This window comes from Electrona antarctica (assembly GCF_951216825.1).
Source record: "Electrona antarctica genome assembly, chromosome: 17".
Classification (NCBI taxonomy): Eukaryota; Metazoa; Chordata; class Actinopteri; order Myctophiformes; family Myctophidae; genus Electrona; species Electrona antarctica.
Window position 1 is genome coordinate 43444723 of NC_136798.1, and position 20155 is coordinate 43464877.

Below are 20155 nucleotides of genomic sequence, written 5' to 3' on the forward strand. Positions count from 1 at the left end.
TTTGATTTTTGAGCATCTGCCGATACAGATTATTTTTCGCCCCCAGATCAAAACTTTAATATTTTATAGAACACGTTTATGCCATATATCATATCACAATAGTATGTAATATCCAAAATCACAGACAATATCCAATCTAATATCACGGATATGGATATAATATTGATACTATAAGGATGTCCCGATCGCCGTTTGTGAAAATGACGCGATCGGCACCCCCCGATTTCGGTCGCCCGATCGGGACAACCCTATACTCACGATAGGCCGGCTTCACTGGACCCTTCTGTCTGTCTGTCTGTCTGTCTGTCTGTCTGTCTGTCTGTCTGTCTGTCTGTCTGTCTGTCTGTCTGTCTGTCTGTCTGTCTGTCTGTCTGTCTGTCTGTCGCAGGTGTCCAACGCCAGGCTGCGACGGATCTGGACACATAACTGGGAACTACGCCTCACACAGGAGGTACACACACACATCACATGCACATGCACACGCACACACGCACACACACACACACACACACACACAGCATCACGTCATCGATGGCCTGAGCTTGGGATTGACTGATCATCATCAGCTGTGTCTCCAGATCCGTCACAGCAGTGACGCGTACAGACCTTCAAGACAGACAGGACACCTGTGTGCATTTCTTTTTTTACTAAACTTAAATATGGAGTGCCGTGATTCTTGTACCTTTTTCCAAATTTTCATGTGTTCAAGAGGTGACATTACTTAATTAGATCCATTGGTGTGGTTGTTATGTGCAATGATGTATTCCCTTTGTATTTAGGGTTTCTTCCTGGAGGCTGAACCCTTGACAGTCAAACGTGCCAATGAAAAAAACAGTAATATAGTGACATCACACTATCAGCCCCTCCCCTAACCCCTCCCCCTTTATCATACAACTACAGCTGTGGGTGCGGCTTCAGTTCAGGTGGATCACCACCCATCACCACGCACCAGGCAAACCAGGCATACTTAATGACCTGGTGGGCGTGCACACATAAACATTACATTTTAACAAACACTGTACACTTTTTTTAAACAATTCTTCCTCCTTATGTAACAATAAGACCTGATGACCATGTTTTAGGGTGGAAAAAATCATGGCACTCCATCTTTAAATATCAGAGTCACACGTGAGCCACGCACGCACGCACGCACGCACGCACGCACACACACACACACACACACACACACCGTATTGTACCAGTATATATTTCATGGATATTAACCCATTTAGACCTGAGGACGCATCCGTATTACCTTATAGCTTTCAACCACTTTAACCAATTATTATAAACTTTAGCTGTTGAAAAATAGCAGATCTACAAGCTTGGTAGAGCTGCTATTTTTGAAAAATCGTGATGAAAAATCGTGATGAAAAATCGTGATGAAAATCGTGACAAAGCGTTGAATATAATTATATTCTTTCACAGTGAACGTTTTTTAACTCAAATCTTTGCTTCTGGGGGAGGTCCCTGGAACAACATATTTTCAGATGGGGGTCGGTGGCCAATTACATATAATTTGTGGGGGTCCGTGACATAAAATAGTGTGAGAAGCACTGACATAGAAACAGTCATGATTTGGAAGACATTTTGTAGAATCTGGCCTCAGGTGTAAATGGCTTAATCCATTCTGGGCGGGAACCCCTTTTGGTGTTTTAAGCATTATGTTATACTTAAAAATAGCAGATCTACGAGCTTGTAGGTCTGCTATTTTTGAAAAATGCGGCACAACTCTTTGAATATATACATTCTTTCAGAGCAAACGTTTTTAACTCAAATCTTTGCTTCTGGGGCAGTCCCTGGAACTACATATTTTCAGACTGGGGTCGGTGGCCCAATTACATATCATTTTTGGGGTCCTTGACATAATATTGAGCACCACTGATACAGAAACAGAAAACTGTCAGGATTTAGAAGATTATTTTTTAAATGTCGACGTCAGGCCTAATACACTGTTGTGTCTTATCGTCCTGCAGTCTGTCAGGCTGTCCACGAGCTAAGAAGAGTGGGATAAAAATATTACACAGCAAAGAAGACAAAGACGACCAGGAGCCAATCAGGTGAGAGCAGTCAGGATACTGAACCAATCAGGTGAGAGCAGTCAAGGATACTGAGCCAATCAGGTGAGAGCAGTCGGGGGACTGAGCCAATCAGGTGAGAGCAGTCAGGGGACCGAGCCAATCAGGTGAGAGCAGTCGGGGGACTGAGCCAATCAGGTGAGAGCAGTCAAGGATACTGAGCCAATCAGGTGAGAGCAGTCGGGGGACTGAGCCAATCAGGTGAGAGCAGTCAAGGATACTGAGCCAATCAGGTGAGAGCAGTCGGGGGACTGAGCCAATCAGGTGAGAGCAGTCAGGATACTAAACCAATCAGGTGAGAGCAGTCAGGGAACTGAGCCAATCAGTTGAGAGCAGTCAGGATACTAAACCAATCAGGTGAGAGCAGTCAGGGGACCGAGCCAATCAGGTGAGAGCAGTCGGGGGACTGAGCCAATCAGGTGAGAGCAGTCAGGGTACTGAACCAATCAGGTGCGAGCAGTCAGGGTGCTGAGCCAATCAGGTGAGAGCAGTCAGGGCACTGAGCCAATCAGGTGAGAGCAGTCAAGGTATGGGAATGTATCTGAATAGGCGTCTAGGCGCGGCATTTTTCCGCTCAGAGCCGGAGTCTCTTCCTGGTTTTTAGACAGCTGGTGGATGGAAAATGAAGCTTGCGCGGCTTCCATTTGCCGCAGGGGGGGGCAAGCTTTTCCGGGAATCTGGCCGACGCGGCATTCTGCCGCAAAGGGTGGAACTTAATTTCCATCCACCAAAACAGGAAGAGACGCCTGCCACGAGCGGAAGAATCGCCGCGATCCCAGGAACCCGGAGGCGGAGACGTATAGTTCACCAGTTGAGGTTCTCTATTTATTAATAACCAAGTCAGTACAACTCATCATCATTCACCGTAACTCTCTGTGCTGCTCACACACACCACAGCATTCCACTCATAACATCCGTCACTCACTCCCCAGTCCCGGAAGTCCCACCCCAAAGTGTGGACCAAGGGGCCAGTGAGGCTATTCAACGTTGAAGCTCTGGGCCCTAGTGGTAGGAGGAGGGACTACAGGCGGACCCGTGGATTCATGACCGGGAAACCCCGTGCAGCTGTGCTTTAACATTGAGCGCTCGGTTGCACTTCCGCATTTGACCACAAAAATGTGGTGGTCAAATGCGGAAGTAGACGTTCTGAGATGGTACTTCCGGCAGTCTTCCGGGTGCTTCAAAACGCCACTGAGCAAATTCCACTGACATGAATAGCTGGGTGGGCGGAGCTTCGCCAGTTCAGTCTCTATCCTTTTATATACTCTATGGCATATATGTCAAACTCAAGGCCCGGGGGCCAAATCAGGCCCGTGGATGAATTATCTTTGGCCCGCGGGATGATATTTAATTAGTATTAGAACTGGCCCTCTGGTATATTGCACGGACCACCATAATACTACAAGTATTGGTGAGGATCATAGAACAGGAAACTGAGCTTAATAATAATGCATTTTCAGTTTTAAATGCATTTACTTTTTTGCTGTTTGCCTGGGACGTCCTCATGACCGCGGTGCCCGTGTGTTGAAACACAGTCCGGCCCTCGACCTTGACCGATTTCTTTATTTTGGCCCACTGTGTATTTGAGTTTGACATCCCTGCTCTATGGTGTGGACACAGTGAATGGGTAGACCAGGCGTCTCCTCCTCTTTGTTAAACAGCTGGTGGATGGGAGATGACACTTCGTGCACGGCTGCAACTTGTAGCAGCGTTGATTTGGTCGACTAAAACTAAGACAAAAAATGTCCGTCGACTACCTTTTTTTCACTGACAAAAACTATAACTGGAAACTAAATGAAAACTGAGCTATCGTGACTAAAACTAAGACTAGATATACTGACGATTTCGTACATTCGACTAAAATGTTAGGAAGGGACTAGTGGACAAGAGATCCAGTATAAGTCATTTTACACTTGGTTTCAGCAAGTGTAAAAACAATCATTACGACGGCATCAAGGCCCGCCAAAATACATTTTAGTCGACTAAAGCAACTGTAGATTTAGTTTTGCCTGACATTTAGTCGACTAAAACTAGACTAACACCAAAACATTCCAGGTGACTAAAATGTGACTAAAACTAAATGAAGTTTCATTCCATAGACTATGACTAAACTAAAATAGAAATTTGCTGCCAAAAACAACACTGACTTGTAGCGTCGGCAGAAAAACGGAAGCGCTTTTCCGACGCTATAAGTTGCAGCCGCGCGCAAAGCGTCATTTACCATCCACCAGCTGTTTAAAAAACCAGGAAGAGACACCTGGTCTGGACTAGGTGTCTTCTTGACGCTTCTTTGCGCGAATATGTGCCCACTGTGTAGCAGCATCTGAAGTGGTGGCACCTTTATCCAAGCATTAAAATACACGCACGCACGCACACACACGCATGCCTCTTTATTTCAAAACTAGGGATGCACTGTTATTGAAATGTTGGCCCATATCCCAACATAAACAACTTGAATATAGTGTGGGGTTTTTTGTTTGTTTTTTAATGTTCCAAGCCTTCATCATCATCACAAAAAGCCTTTTTTCAGTCTTTTATTTATTTTTATTTTTGTTTTCAACATAATTATTACAAAATAAAATATCAACTAAATAATTATAATTATTATAAATTATAAATTATTTTTTATATCGGTTCGATACCGATACCATTTTTAAGGCCAACACATCGGCCGATATTGATATGATGAGCGATTAAAAATTCAAAAAAAAAAAGTAAATGAAAATTCCACTGGCTTATGCTGTATGTGAACGTAGTTTTTATAATCGTAATATATCCGGATTCTTCTTTTTTAGTGTCAAAACAAGCTTGGATTTGCGGCTCATTTCTCTAAACGATATGATCCTCAAATACAAAAAGTATATGTTTTAGCTGGTTTACATGACAATCGCGGATTACATAGCGGATTTCGGTTTCCAAGTGAAACGGCTTTCAGAATAAGATGCTTCGCCTGTATTAAATCACTGGACGGCGCTCGGAGCCATCACCACCAGATGGCGCTGTTGGTGGTTATTATACATCCCTAGTATATTCTGGGCGGGAAACCCTTTTGGTGTTTTAAGCATTATGTTATACTTTAGCTATTAAAAAATAGCAGCTCTACAAGCTCATAGCGCGGCACTACAAGCTTGTAGATCTGCTATTTTTGAAAAATCGTGAAATTGTGGCGCAAATCTTTGAATATATATAGTATTCTTTCAGAGCGAATGTATTGAACTCAAATCTTTGCTTCTGGGGGAGGGGTCCCTGGAACAACATATTTTCAGATGGGGGGTCGGCGGCCGATTACATAACATTTCTGGGATCCTTGACATGAAATCGTTTGAGAACCACTGACATAGAAACACAGGTTATTCAGAAAACTGTCATGATTCAGAAGACATTTTGTAGAATCGAACGTATAGGTCTAAATGGGTTAAAACACTATTGTTTGGGGGGGGGGGGGAAACGGTGATTCTATATGACGGAAGTCCCCAAACCTCCTCCTCTTCCTTCCTCTCCCAGGTGTCCCGTGCCGGGCTGCGACGGCCAGGGCCACGTGACGGGGAAGTACGCGTCCCACCGCAGCGCGTCGGGCTGCCCCCTGGCGGCCAAGAGGCAGAAGGACGGCTACGTGAACGGCTCGCCCGCCCTGGCGTGGAAGAGCGGCAAGACGGACGGCATGAGCTGCCCCACGCCCGGCTGTGACGGCTCGGGGCACGTCAGCGGCAGCTTCCTCACCCACAGGAGGTGTGTGTTAGTCTTTCTGTCTTTTCTTCTTGAGTGGTTACGGAGCTATGTGTGTGGGTGGGTGGCTGGCTGGCTGGCTGGGTGGCTGGGTGGGTGGCTGGGTGGGTGGGTGGCTGGGTGGCTGGCTGGCTGGGTGGCTGGGTGGGTGGGTGGCTGGCTGGCTGGGTGGGTGGGTGGGTGGCTGGCTGGCTGGGTGGGTGGGTGGCTGGCTGGCTGGGTGGGTGGCTGGCTGGCTGGCTGGCTGGCTGGCTGGCTGGGTGGCTGGGTGGGTGGCTGGCTGGCTGGCTGGCTGGCTGGGTGGGTGGGTGGGTGGGTGGCTGGCTGGCTGGCTGGCTGGCTGGGTGGGTGGCTGGCTGGCTGGCTGGCTGGCTGGGTGGGTGGGTGGGTGGCTGGGTGGCTGGCTGGCTGGGTGGGTGGGCGGGTGGGTGGGTGGGTGGCTGGGTGGGTGGCTGGCTGGCTGGCTGGCTGGCTGGGTGGGTGGCTGGGTGGCTGGCTGGCTGGGTGGGTGGCTGGCTGGCTGGCTGGGTGGGTGGCTGGCTGGCTGGGTGGGTGGGTGGGTGGGTGGCTGGGTGGGTGGCTGGCTGGGTGGGTGGGTGGGTGGCTGGGTGGCTGGCTGGCTGTCTGGCTGGGTGGGTGGGTGGGTGCGTCTGAGCACGAAAACAGCATGGCTGTTTTTCACCACCTAACACCAAACACACACGCACATATTGATTGTATATATGGTGATTTTGGGTGTGCCAGTACAGTACAGTACAGTACAGTACAGTACAGTACAGTACAGTACAGTACAGTACAGTACAGTACAGTACAGTACAGTGACCCCCACACGGTAAACTCTGTCATTTCTCAACCGGTTCGGACGCGGGGCGGCTCGCCGTGAAGTGAACCTTTTAAGCGTGTTTTCTCAAGACTTGCTGTTTTCTGCAAGACATTACTCTATAAGCCATATCTCCAAAATTGGTGGGTCAAACTGAACAACCAATATGTCAATTTGAAGCTGTGATTCCCTGCTTTCACGTAACATTGACCACGAACCATGCACCTCGACGCCTCAACCAACTGCTTTGGCTTTTTTCAGTTTGACAAACATGCTGCTGCTACATGTGTGTGTGACTGTGTCCATATGGTTCCGTTGTGTAGAGAGAAGACGCAACATACCAAAGCCTACACGGGTTGTGCAGTCGACGCGCTGTGATTGGCCAGTCGCTGTGATTGACAGCCTAAACCTAACCCTAACCCTAACCTTAACCTCAGTAAAACTATACCTAAACCTAACCCTAACCCTAACCTTAACCTCAGTAAAACTATACCTAAACCTAACCCTAACCCTAACCTTAACCTCAGTAAACTTACCCAGGGGTGTGGTTATAAACACAACCCGTGTAGGAATTAGTACTTAGCAGAGAAGACAGCTGGGCCTAAATTGGATAATAAATCATTGATCCATTAGCCAATACATGGTGTTCATTGATAAGTTGCAAGTTACGAAAAAATCCACGGACTTAGTCCCTGCCTAAATTGGTCACGAATGTCTGTGCACGCCACTGAGAGTGTTATTGTTCATATATATGTTCCAGTCTGTCCGGCTGCCCTCGAGCCACGTCTGCTATGAAGAAGTCCAGGATGACAGGAGTGGAGATGTTGACAATCAAACAGCGCGCCAGTAGAGGTGATATAGCCTTCATCTCAAATAATCAGTGTTGTTTTGTGACAGCACATTTTGATTTTAGTTCCAGTCATTAGTCTCTTGAATAGTTTTTTAATTTAGTTTTTGTCACATTTTAGTCACCTGGAATGTCTTAGTGTTAGTCTGGTTTTAGTTGGCTGAATATCATACGATTTTAGTCGACTCGATCTACAGTTGATTTAGTCGAACAACATGTATTTCGGCGGGCCTCGGTGCCGTCGTAATGACTTTTTCACTTTCTTTTCACTTGCTGAAAATAGCAGATCTACAAGCTTGTGAGCTTGTAGATCTGCGATTTTCAGCATGCAACTAATTGTAAAATGACTTGTACTGGATCTCTTGTCCACTAGTCCCTTCCTAACTAGTCTAGTTTTAATGTATTGACGAAATTGTTTAGTCTTAGTTTTAGTCATCATACAGTTGGGTGCCACCGATATTGTCCCTTATCATTTGACCCATTTAGGCCTGACCTCAACATTTTAAAAAATCCTTCTAAATCCTCCAGTTTTCTGAAATAAATATTTTCACGATTTTTCAAAAATAGCAGACCTACAAGCTCGTAGCGCGCCACTCGTAGCGCGCCACTCGGTGACCACTCGGTCAGCAAAAAGAAAAGGACAATATCGATGGCCTCCAACTGTAGCTTAGTTTCAATTTAGTTTCCATTTCGTCAGTGGAAAAAGGTAGTCAACGAACATTTTTCGTCTTAGTTTTAGTCGACAAAATCAACACTCTGACCTCAATGGACGGACGTGTTCCAATCTGTCCCTCTCGTAGTATTATAAAACGACACTCAGAGGCTCATGCACTGTTCAATTAAACTCTCCTTCCAGGCATAGAAAACGACGAGGAAATCAAACAGCTGGATGAAGAAATCAAAGATTTAAACGAGTCGAACAATCAAGTGGAATCGGACATGATCAAGCTTAGGACTCAAGTAAGTCTCTCCCAGAGCCATAGAGTGAGACAGAGTTACGCAAACTCCGTTCACTTCATGGGGCTTCAGTCCAATGGCGGCTCTCCTACGTACATAGACTTCTATTGAGAATGGGGACAACCAACTGGGACAAGTCCTGGACCGGAAGAAGGCAGAAATGCATTGGACTCAGGGCAACAGCCCAGCTTTAATGATCTTAAATCCCTTTATTTTAGATTGTTTTGTAGTAATCGTACAACATAAACATTACAGAGACTTTAGTTGTTACTGTACAATACTTTAAAACAGTTGGCATTTTGGTACACATGCCTAAAATTGCTCTTATTTGCGCCGCCCTCGTCGAAAACAATGTATTTCAAACTCCAACTTGTCCCTCTCCAGGCTCCATGAACAGCGCTCGGTTTCTGCCCCCTCAATATCGTAACTTTTCTATTAGATGGCTCTGGTCTCTCCTACGCTGTCTCCGTCTCAACTGTCTCTCCTATACGCTGTCTCTCTCTCTCTCTCTCTCTCAGCTTATCTACCATCTATCACTCCTATACTGTCGATCTGTCTCTCAACTTTTCCTATACTTTATTTTTCAGGCCAAGTTTGAAAGAAACCAGTTTTTACACATCATTTAGTTTAGTTTAGTACAGTTTTGTAGCAAAAGCTTGTAATTATCTAGCACGCGGGAGAAACACTTTACCTGTCCTTTTTTTGTGGTAAAAGTGCTCAAACTTTCATTGGCCCTGGGGGGTGTCACTCCGCTATGGAGAACTGTCGCACGACTCTCTGACTGTCTGTCTGTCTGTCTACGTCCGTGTCCTCCTGTTTGTGTGTGTGTGTGTGTTTGCGTGCGTGCGTGCGTGCGTGCGTGCGTGCGTGCGTGCGTGCGTGCGTGCGTGCGTGCGTGCGTGCGTGCATTGCGTTGCGTGCGTCAGATCACCACCATGGAGAGCAGCCTGAAGTCCATCGAGGAGGAGAACAAGGCCATGGAGCAGCAGAACGACTCGCTGCTCCACGAGCTCGCCAACCTGAGCCAGACGCTCATCAACAGCCTGGCCAACATCCAGCTCCCGCACATGGTACGGTAGGGCATTGCAGGACACGTGGGCGCCGCCACCTTCACTTAATGTGGCCCTCAGGTTCATGGTCAAACATGACCCCACTTTAATTACTTCCGTCTAAATTAATAGCTTAACGAGTAGTTATTGTCTTTTTTTACGCCCAATTTCCAATTTAGTTCATAAAGTTAACATGACTATAATTAAAGGCATTTGAAATGAAATAAAAATGGATTCCAATTCAAAAATAGCAAAACATTATTCAGGATTTCACTTAAAATAATAGCAAAAATTGCTGATCTACAAGCTCAAGCTACAAGCTCGTTTTGAGTGAATTGTAGTGAATGTAATAAATGTAACGCTCATCTGTTTGTTTCCTCCGTTGGCTGTGTGTGTGCGTGTGAGTGCGCGCGCGTGCGTGTGTGCGTGTGTGCGTGCGTGCGTGCGTGCGTGTTTTGACGCCTCACACACATTGACCACGAACCATGCACATCAACGCCTCAACCAACTGCTTTGGCTTTTTTTTCAGTTTGACAAACATGCTGCTGCTACATGTGTGTGTGACTGTGTCCATATGGTTCCGTTGTGTAGAGAGAAGACAGCTGGGCCTAAATTGGATAATAAATCATTGATCTATTAGCCAATACATTGATAAGTTACAAATATCCAGTTGAGAACATCTTTCTATTAATTAATGTGTGCTCAAAGTGGGTTGAGGGACCTTCGAGGTTCCTTTGAAGGTGGTCCAAATGAACCATTACAGCTTCTGTAACTCTGAGTGTGTACAAATGGAACCAAATGGACCCTACGGGTCCCTATGGGTCTAGCCTGGGGTCCACCTCTACTTTCTATGGCATAAGCAGTTCCCGGCAGGATCCGCCGGGAGAATCTAGACGCAGCTGCACGACATGAGGCTAATTAATTAGAGCGACGGAGAGAGAGAGGAGTGTGTGCGCGTGTGTGTACGTGTGTGCGTCAATTTAACAAAGGTGCAGACGATCAGAAATCAGCCGAGAGTGAGCGACGTTTGCGCTACTCTAGGCCGAATTGAAGTGGACTCGGTCCCAGACTTTTTTTTTTCTCTCCCTGGAAATAAAAAAACGTCTGGGTTTCCAGGACTACTATGGGTCCATTTGCTTCCATGTGTACAATCTCAGGGTTATAGGGGGTCCATGAAAATAAAACATTTGAGAACCTGCACTCGGGACTCGTAATCAAAATAAAAACCCAACAATATTATGGTAAAAAAAATACATAAATGCCCACAGACAAAGACAAGTCTTGTATGGACATGTTGGTGACCCCGGCCTGTGAGAACAGCCCCGTTACCTGCATGGTAACACAGGCCCAATCTAGGCCTCATTCACACATAAATAACATATGTTCTGTGCTCTGCCTGTGTTTAATGGCCACCTCAATGCTTTTCCAATGGGAGTCACATGGCTCGACCAAACATTTGTGTTTGAGGGCTGTGTTCTGGTCCCCCGCCTCCCCTCCATCAAACACAAATGTTTGGTCAAACCCATGTGACTCCCATTTGGAAAAGCATTGAGGCGGCCATCAAACACAGGCAGAGCACATGCAGAACATATGTTCTTTATGTGTGAATGAGGCCTTATGTGTGTGTGTGGGTGTGTGTGTAACAGACTTAATAGATTTTCCAGACCCCTTTTTGAACCTATAGCTCCTCGCCACTCGCCCTACACACACTTCCACTTGTTTTGAGCATAGATATATATATATGAACAATAGAGACGGCACTGGATGGGAGGGGAATCCCGGTGCTGTCTCTATTATTTATATATCTATGCTCAAACCAAGTGGAAGTGTGTAGGGCGAGTGGCGAGGAGCTATAGGTTCAAAAAGGGCCCAGTGGTCTAGTGACACTGGAGAGAATGTATAATTAGTTTGCCACACACACACGCACGCACGCACGCACGCACGCACGCACGCACGCACGCACGCACGCACGCACGCACGCACTAACACTAGACTCCTGTGTCAGTGTGTGTGTGTGTAGTATATCAGACTAATAGATCCTCTGTACACCCCTCTCTCTCTGTATAGAGACCCCCGGCTCAGAAACGCGCCCCCTGTAAAGCATATATCGGCCGTGGTGTACAGATGACCCACAGAGTAAGAAACAAGCCTCAATCCTTTATTATCCCTTTTGTCCTTTTATCTCAATTACCCTTCTTTTCTGCACCCCCCCCTCCTCCTTTCCCTCCTCCCACTATATGCTGTCATGACATCACAACTATACACGTTAAATCACGGAGCGATACATTGTATCCGGGGTAGCTTAGTCGGTAGAGCTCTCGCCTTTGGACCACAAGGTCATGGGTTCGATCCCGGGCCACCGCCAACTCAGCGTATGAGTATAGCGCGGCTTGGGTGCGGCAAGTTGTGCGGAAAGTTCTGGGAGCTGATACTAGGCGTGGCATCCGTCTAGACTCCCGCGTGTTACAGGCTGATACCGACTACAAGCCACTTCCGACTTTCACATTAAATTGACGATTATTCTATCCAGAAAGGTAACGTGGTGTCATGTCACACCGTTGAAATGAATAGCGGCAGAACCTCACAAGATGAAAAAAGAATACGATGCAAAACACTGAAATCAATAATGTTAAGTGTGTATTGTTCAGCAGACACCAAGCAGACACCAATCATAACAGGGACCATTTATAAAACACAATAGTGTAATTAGAGAAGAATAATTCAAAAGCTCAAATGAAATTGAAATTCAATCAGCAAATCATATAACAGCCACGTTCACATATCGATGGAAAAGGTCGACCAAATAGCCACGGATAGTTTCTTATTTTTTTTTATTTTTTTAAGAAGAAAAGCTAATGTACAAGCTCACAACACATCATGCTATTTATGTTTTGTTTTATTCATAGAGTATTTTTTATTTAATTGTTCCTTCTTTAATTGTTCCTTCTCCTTTCCATTGGTTCATCCATGCTCTGCCTCTGTCTCCATTGGCTAATCCATTCACCCCATTATGACCTATGTCTGTTTACTGTCTGTGTCCTTCCTCCGACCCTCCTCTCTTTTACAAACCTTTATGTTCTACTTTAGCTATTGAAAAATAACAGATCTACAAGCTCGTATAAGCTCGCTTATACGAGTATATAGGTCTGCTTATATGTAGTAACCTGACTCCGCCAGATGGGGCAGCAGAGAGTACACTGGGTTCCCCCCTCCTGCTCCCATCTGGGAACTCTCAGGCAGACTTGATGCCCGGCCACAAAACGGCCTGGCCAATCAGCGGCAGCTAGAGGCGGGATCAAGGCAGCACTGTGTATGCCTTGATCCCGCCTCTAGCTGCAGCTGATTGGCCATCAAGTCTGCCTGAGAGTCTGCCTGAGAGTTCCCAGATGGGAGCAGGAGGGGGGAACCCAGTGTACTCTCTGCTGCCCCATCTGGCGGAGTCAGGTTATATATGTAGGTCTGCTATTTAAAATGCGGCACATATCTTTGAATATATATTCTTTCAGAGCGAACGTTTTTAACTCAAATCTTTGCTTCTGTGGGGTTCCTGGAACAACACATTTTCAGATGGGGGTCGGTGGCCCAATTACATATAATTGTTGGGTCCTTGACATGAAATATTGAGCACCACTAATATAGAAACATACTGTAGGTATTTCAGAAAACTGTCAGGATTTAGAAGACATTTCTTCTTTTCAAAGTCAGGCCTAAAAGGGTTAAAGGAGAATTCCTTTAATTCTTACCATAATCAGATGGTATTATCTCGTTGATGTCGGGAGGAAACCTCCTAACTCCATTTTTGAGGTTTTTGATTATTATTATTTTTTGAGTGGTGTAAACCACTCCTACAACTGGCTTTGTTAGTCTGTCTGTCTGTGCTCAAAAAATGAGCACGGTTGATGCTGATTGGTTGATGCTGATTTCATTACATCAGACATTACGTCAGACCACAGCTGATCAGGCTATATAATACCTTACACCACTCAGTTCACACGGGTGTGATTTTTCTTTGCATAAATCAGTGCTATTGAACACCCTTTATTGTATGACTATATAGATTCTGTCCACAGAGTTTGTACCTCCGGGAGTCTTGCAAAACAAGATTTCTCCTGTGATGTCATCCAAAGTCTCCTTTGGGCTGTCCTAACCCACTACGGCTATCGAAGAAAATAAATAAATACAAATGAATTTCCCAGCGATCAGAATAAGAGATTTACCGCAAAACCCCACCCTGCCTGCACACTCGGAGCTGCGGGAGGCTCGGGATGGAGCTATATGAACTAGTAGTCTAGTAGCCAGCCCATAGAGCCCCATTGTGAACCCAGACATGTTGAGTACACCAAAGTTTTATGTTAGAAATGTTGAGTATGGGTCCCCAGCATGTAGAAACTGCCGGATGCTAACTTGCATATGTGGAGCAATTTTCATAATTGGCATAATATGTGACCATACCATTAACAACCTATAGAAGGCAAAAATAAATCCAAATTTCATCATGCTTTATGTATTTTTTTTATTTTTTTTCTCCTCATAGGTTGTTAATGGTATGGTCAGATATTATACCAATATGAAAATTGCTCAACATATGCAAGTTAGCATCCAGCAGTTTCTACATGCTGGGGACCCATACTAAACATTTCTAACATAAAACGTTGGTGTACTCACCATGTCTGGGTTCACATTCTGGCTACTAGACTATAGGGCTGGGACTTGATTAATAAAAACATTGATCTAATTAATTTGAGGCGTTGTAATGAAGTAATTAAAATTAATAGCATTTTAATATTTGACCTGAGAAGGATTATTTGTTTCTATTACAACGGATTTTGGTATACGAGTTAATAAGTGAGTTGTTTTATTTCCATCCACTGGGCTTCCATCCACTGATCGGCTTCTTCTCCTGTTGCGTGCACCGGTATGATCGGTACGCCTGAACTTCGGCCAGTGAGAAAGGTTCTGTGGTGCAAAAACTAAGCTATAGCGATTATTCAAATATGTTACATTTTTTAATCGCGTTATTGTTATCTGTACTTTATTCATCTATTCTAAATCAGTTAAAGTCCCAGCCCTACTATGAACATTCTCTTGTTCTCATTCTATAGGTCATAATAACAATATCAGATTAAAAGGTATTCAGACAACTATTCCACAATCTCCAAATGCTATATAGAGTCTGGAACTATAGCCCCATGAGCTGAGTAACGGAATGCTATAGAGTCTGGAACTATAGCCCCCGCATGAGCTGAGTAACGGAATGCTATATAGAGTCTGGAATTATAGCCCCATGAGCTGAGTAACGGAATGCTATATAGAGTCTGGAACTATAGCCCCCGCATGAGCTGAGTAACGGAATGCTATATAGAGTCTGGAATTATAGCTCCCATGAGCTGAGTAACGGAATGCTATATAGAGTCTGGAATTATAGCTCCCATGAGCTGAGTAACGGAATGCTATATAGAGTCTGGAACTATAGCCCCATGAGCTGAGTAACGGAATGCTATATAGAGTCTGGAACTATAGCCCCATGAGCTGAGTAACGGAATGCTATATAGAGTCTGGAACTATAGCCCCATGAGCTGAGTAACGGAATGCTATATAGAGTCTGGAACTATAGCCCCATGAGCTGAGTAACGGAATGCTATATAGAGTCTGGAACTATAGCCCCATGAGCTGAGTAACGGAATGCTATATAGAGTCTGGAACTATAGCCCCATGAGCTGAGTAACGGAATGCTATATAGAGTCTGGAACTATAGCCCCATGAGCTGAGTAACGGAATGCTATATAGAGTCTGGAACTATAGCCCCATGAGCTGAGTAACGGAATGCTATATAGAGTCTGGAACTATAGCCCCCACATGAGCTGAGTAAGGAAGCTGCCATTTCCGTTCACGAAAATATATTTTAAAATATCTTTAGGGCTTCTTTTTTTTATTTCCTTTTCTGCTAAGCAACAAGCTATATATGCTTAGATGTTTTCTATTTATATTAGGATAAATGTGCGCGACTGTAAAGACGAAACAGAAGTGGCGAGGTCGAGGCTCCACTTCCGCTTTATCGCTTACGCATGATAGCTCTTCCGTTGTATGATCCAGACTGTATGATGAAGCGTTTGGAAATCACGGAGGCAACAGTCTGGTAACGTGAGACTAGATTAAAGGCAATTAGATCACGACTATAGTCCGAAATTCTCCTTTAATTAATCAATCAGTTCATGCGATGTGACTGTCGGCGTGATTGGTGTGCTGTGCATGTGAACAACCAATCAACAATGGATAGGTCGCTTTGGCGTTTGGTCGTTTAATTCAGAGGTCTTCAGCCAGTGGTCCGGGGACCACCAGTGGCCCTTGAAGGGATTCCAGGTGGTCCCCATCAGCTAAATGATGGAGAGTTGTTAACCAAATGGACCCTTATAGAGCGCCGCAGTCCCACCCCCTACCAGGGCCCAGGAAATGATTCCCCGTTCATTTTCCTCATAGACATTTCAAAAAGTATTTATTTAAAGACCTTTTAAGCCTCATACAAAGCCAACTAGAGTTGTGACAAATCATGACAACACAATTTTTCGGTCCGAACAAATCAAGAAAACAGGCACTTTTCTTTGGTGTTTTTCTTCTTTGCAATTACGGGTCCAAATGGTTTAATGTTACGCTCTCAAGAGTTAAATCGTTCTACACAATTAGAGAATGTGGAAGAATTGTTATTTTTGATCTGCGTTTGCCTGTTATCTCATATGGCGCCGCATTGACGCCGCATGGAATTGTAGACAAAATCTTATCCAACGATAAAAAAAATATTCGTTCGTTTTGGGTGTGAGAGGCTAAATGTCATCAAACGATGGTTCCGTCTCAAATGCTGAATACAAAAATGGTCCGTGTTCTTATGAAAAGGTTTGAAAACCACTGGTCTAATTGGTGGCCATGCCCCCCCCCCCCCCCTCCTCCTCCTCCTCCTCAGGAACCAATGAATGAGCAGAACTTTGATTTTCCCCCTCCTCCTCAGGAACCAATGAATGAGCAGAACTTTGATTTCCCCCCTCCCCCTCCTCCTCAGGAACCAATGAATGAGCAGAACTTTGATTTTCCCCCTCCCCCTCCTCCTCAGGAACCAATGAATGAGCAGAACTTTGACTCGTACGTGAGCACGTTGACGGACATGTACACCCACCAGGACCACTACCAGAGCCCGGAGAACAAGGCTCTGCTGGAGAACATCAAGCAGGCGGTTCAGGGCATCCAGGTGTAGATGATGCAAAGAAAAGAAAAAAGGAAAAAAAACCAGAATCAATCACATTTGCATTAACCAACGTAAGCCCTCTTTTTTATACTTTGTCGCACGACGGTGTTAAGCGGTGGAAATGGCATCCGAAAGTTCGCTATTTCTTCTTTATTTTTAAATAGGGGATGCCATATGCTTGAAAGGGAGTGATACCCTATAGGTTGATTTTATAGTTTCTTTGTTTTTTTCCCACCCCCAGCAGGTAAAATAACAATGGCAGGCTAAGCAACACACCTGCAGCTAATGAAATTAATGATGGGTGTGTTTAGATTTTGGAATGTCTCCAGAACCATGGGTGCTCCCCAGGTGCAGGCAATGAGGCATGGACCAGCGAAGCGACAATTTAAGGATTTTTTTCAGAGCTTTTAAATACCTCAATTTACGGTATAAAAGTAATGAACAAACTAAACTATAAAAGCTGGTCAAACATTGGCCAAATAGGCAAAACATATAGGCTAAGGTCAAGGAAGAGGCAAAATTTGTGAAAATATATAGAAGCTCTATACAACTGTAGATCTGCTACTTTCACAATATTTATGGAACCAAAAAATGTAATTTAATGCCTGCAATTCCAAGTGCTTGTCAGGATGGGGGTTCCCAGTTCAAATATGATTGTTCTGGGGGGTCCCAGTTCAAATTTGATTAGGGTCCCCAGTTCAAATTTGATTATTCTGGGGGTTCCCAGTTCAAATTTGATTATTATAGGGGTCCCCAGTTCAAATTTGATTATTCTGAGGGGTCCCAGTTCAAAGTTGATTATTCTGGGGGTCCCCAGTTCAAATTTGATTATTCTGGGGGGCCCCTAGTTACAATGTGATTATTCTGGGGGACTCCATTTAAATCAGCCGGCCATGTTTTTAATCTGTTGTGGTTTAAACTCCAAACTCAGCCTATATAGGGCTTCATGCTCCTTTATAAGGAGGGGGGGGGGGGGGGGGGGTCTAATAGAGGGAGTGGATTTAATTATTACTTTTTTGCTGCTGTAATTTATTTATTTAATTATTTATTTATTTATCAAGTCTATCAATGCTGAACACTCAACTCCATGTGTAGCTCTCTCTCTCTCTCTCTCTCTCTCTCTCTCTCTCTCTCTCTCTCTCTCTCTTGCTGACATATTTGCCTTGCTTTGAAAAAAAAGAAAATAATCGCCAACAATGGGGCAAAGGGTTTTAAAAATGAACACTCGACGGCATTTTTTTGTACATTTTCATAACGACCTAATATAATGTGACGTACTGTTTATATAGCTGCTAATGTAGCACATTCTGGTGTACCATGTAATATTTACGAAGTGTAAAGCTTGAATCATTCGTTTAGTTTAAAAAAAAAAAACAACAAAAAAAATACACTTCCAGGCAAACGGGTGCGCGGTGGTGGGGGTGTCAGAGAGGTGGACGGCGATGTGAAGAGCAATCATGCGTCCGAGAGTTCAGCTTTGTTCTCCGTGGATTCAGAACAGAACACGTAGTCTCTCAAGTCAAGACAGACCGTCGGCTGGCCCCAGTTTCCAAACAAGGCTGTCGTTTTGTCACTTTTTTGTGCCTTTATTGATAGTGAACAGTAGACAGACAGGGAAGGAGGAGAGAGAGATTGGGGAGTGACACACGGCAAAGGCCGTCGGGCTCGGGAGTCGAACCCGCGGCACACAGTCCGGCTGGCTCGGCAGCCTAGGTGCCCAGACGGTTGAGCTAACCGTCTGGGCCAGCTTTCACATTTTTAACCTCAAAAGTCCTCCACTGTTTTTTCATAATTGTTTATGCATGTTATTTGGATTTTAGATCGACACCTATTAGACACTCTTTCTGCAACCATATACATGCATTTGGAACTGGCCTCCCTATTTGTTTGCTTTCGCAATAGATGCGCATGAATAACTCCTTGCGCCAACAAAATAATGTTACGCAAATAAACAAAGGTCAATGGGACCAAAATGGCGGTGCCATGTCATTATTCTGACTTATTCTGACAATATTCCGACCTCTCATAATTCCAAACTAACTTTATCCCAAACCCTAACCTATAACCTCACAGGAAGCCACGGGTGATTTTTAACCCGCAGCACGGGTGAATCACCTAGAATGCCCGGAGGTATTTGTAACCATAAAATCAGGACGCCCAGCGATTTGTTTCTTCAGGGCCCATTTCAAGGTGCACAAGGCGCCATCTTGGATGTAGCTGAAGTAGCTAGATGTAGCCAAAACACCCCCGAGGCGATCGACAACAACGGGAAGTATGATTACTTCTAACGCGACAAGCGACGGGACCGCAAAACCTAATCTTTGGTTAGAATTGGACGGATTGATTTAGATCAAGAGTTATTCACGTTTGAAGACTTTTCCTCTCATCCACTAAAATGGAGGGGGACAACTTTGGATGACGTCCCAACCGGAAATGACATCGAATGTTGCCCAACAGGCGCTCCCAGCCTGTAGAGCGGTGCGCTCGGTTATGATATCATTAATGTTCCGTCCTGTGATTAATCTCCGTCCTGAGATCTTTTATTTCCACAACCACAATCTTCCAGCAAAACGTACCATAGTTTAGATTAGTAGAAAGGTTGTCAAACCTCTAGAACCCCTCTCCCAGTGTATACTACAAACCTGATGACAATTAAACAATGGACAGAGATAGCACACGGCCTCTGTCGCCAGAAATGGTGAAATATCTGACACAAAATGTTAAAGCGTGTTGGAGTTTGAGTTAAACAAACAGCAGAGTTAAGTTCAGAACTCTGGTGTAGCTGTTTCGGTCTGAACTTCGGCCCGAAGCCCAAAACATCCGACTTTGTTTGAAGTGAGCTGCAGGCTTCAGTCGAAGCCAATTGCTAGGTAGCTGCTTAGCAGAAAAGAAAAATGTAATATATATTTTTCCCATTCTTACCGTAACTATAATTTCATGATTTTACATTGTGCCTGGCAGAGTCTCGGTAGAATTTGCATATTGTGGAACAGAATGTCTGGCTTGAGAGACTATAAAGATTGGATTGTAAAGTTAAAGTTTTGTTTTTTTGTTTTCGGAAACGATGTTTGACAGCTCTGTCTTCAGTGTAGACATTAAATACTACTGTCTATGATTGAGTTAAAAAAAATGACGAGACAAGATGTTTTACTACAAACACAAAGAATCTCAAACATATAGGAAACTCAACTGGTGAAAATTCCCCTTATCCCCAAATAGATCTAGACTCCTGTAGTTTAAAACATACTATTCTGCACTTTCGAGAGAATATTTCTGCTTTTCATTCAGAGAATGAAGCTCAGATCGACTATTAAAAATGTAGGTAGACAATCTGTCATTATGAATTAATGTATCACTACTAGCTACTAGGATGACTTATCAGCAATATTGGTACGGTAATATTAAATCACTTGTTTAGATATGGGATGCAATCTATATAAAAAA

General features: G+C 44.5%; 1 pseudogene across 1 annotated transcript in view; it reads left to right on the forward strand.

Moving 5' to 3' along the window:
* Positions 1 to 16720, forward strand: part of LOC306941147 (myelin transcription factor 1-like protein) — a 38593-nt pseudogene extending 21873 nt beyond the window's left edge. The window contains exons 9-15 of the transcript in view: positions 389 to 451; positions 1977 to 2060; positions 5583 to 5807; positions 7385 to 7476; positions 8328 to 8431; positions 9355 to 9498; positions 16529 to 16720. The product of the transcript in view is annotated as a myelin transcription factor 1-like protein (transcript). The remainder of the gene's footprint in view (positions 1 to 388; positions 452 to 1976; positions 2061 to 5582; positions 5808 to 7384; positions 7477 to 8327; positions 8432 to 9354; positions 9499 to 16528) is intronic.
* Positions 16721 to 20155: the final 3435 nt, after the last annotated feature.